This window comes from Microtus ochrogaster, chromosome 15 (assembly GCF_000317375.1).
Source record: "Microtus ochrogaster isolate Prairie Vole_2 chromosome 15, MicOch1.0, whole genome shotgun sequence".
In the NCBI taxonomy this organism is placed as follows: Eukaryota; Metazoa; Chordata; class Mammalia; order Rodentia; family Cricetidae; genus Microtus; species Microtus ochrogaster.
Window position 1 is genome coordinate 1,317,494 of NC_022017.1, and position 1,583 is coordinate 1,319,076.

Sequence of the window (1,583 nt, forward strand, 5' to 3'; positions counted from 1 at the left end):
GAGAGAGAGAGAGAGAGAGAGAGAGAGAGAGAGAGAGAGAGAGAGAGAGAATATGAAGGAATGTAGATGAAAGTGCAATGTGAAATATCTGGGAATTAGCCAAAGCTACAAAACGCAGACCGAATTGCAGATGAGTCTCATCTCCCTCTTTTCTCTCTCCCACTCCTCTCTTCTGTGCAGGACGCGGCAGAAAGAAAAGAAGATTCTTCGAATTCCACTGTTCCCGGAGCGATTTCATATCCCAAACCATAGCTGCACACTCCGACAGAAATGTGTCCCCGCGGGCGCCGCCCTGCCCCGCGCAGCTAGGAGCCCGCAGCTTGGCGCCCGCCCCTCGCCCCGCTTGGCCGGTTTTCCTGGCAGCCTGCTTGGCCCCACCCGTCCCCAGGAGCCCGCCCAACGCCTGGTCCTCAAGCTAGAAGCACCGAGGTCCAGGGGGTGGGATGCCAGTCTCTGCAGCCAACCTTCACTCGGCACCAGAAAGAGACCCGACTTGCAGTGGTCTTTTTCGTGTGTAATTGATTAAGGGGCCCTAAGGCCGCAAAGAGGAGTGTCTATCCCTCAGCCCTAGCTCTAGTGTCACGACATCCCCGAATTTTATTCATTTCTCCGTTTTCAAGATTTATTGCGCATGAACATCTAGTTTAAAAAATTATCTGAGGGTCATTTTGGTCATAAAGATAAAGGGGATGTGATCTCAATATTACGGATTTCAATTAGAACACCACGTTAGTGGCAGCGTGGTCTCCGCCCCGCTCTCTCCAGGCCTCGGCTCTCTGCCGCTATTGTTGGAGTGAGGGATGCGGAGCTGGCTTTGCCACTAGCCTTTGTTGGGTGGAGTCTTCTCCCTATTCTAGTTTCCCTTCGAACAATGCTCATCTCCATGAAAAGGGACCTCAAAAGGAAGGTCTTAGCTTCTCCCATCTTTCCACAGATTAAAAAAAAAAAAGAAAGAAAAAAAGAAAAAGAAAAAAACTCAGGCCAGGAGCTTTTCTCGCTGTCCTCCTGGGTCACACTGCAGAGCACTTCGGCGCTGGCCACAGGGCGGCAGATGCAACGCCAGTGAAAATAAGAACGTGATGAGAGGGGTTCCTTCTTCAGAGAGGCATTTCTCCCAGCATGATTCGACCCTGACAAAACCATTTCCTCCATGTTTCAGACTTGGCACAGCCCCATGCACAAAACCCTCTTTCTTCCGACAACAACGCATGCTAATTTATATCAAATTGACGACCGTCCTCAGCAAAATCCCTGTTCCCAGAATTCTACTCTCCAAGACTCCGTAAATTTAGGGGTTTTCCGGGCCCGCTGAGGACCCTGGCGATCTAAGCGTCCAGTTTCACTAAGCATCACGATAGCTCTCGGTACGTCTCCAGGTGACCTAGCAGCTTAGCCGCCCAGGACAAAAACACTACCTGGATCCCCAGGCCCGGCGGGAGGCTAGGGTGAAGAGCTTCAACTCTAAATCCAGCTCATCAAGAGCTGTTCCCCAAGAGCCCACTGATGCCAAGTGAGTGGGTTATGGCATTCCAAGGCTTTCTGTAGCTGGTAGTTGCATTTAGTCTGGTTTAATCCGCCCTCAC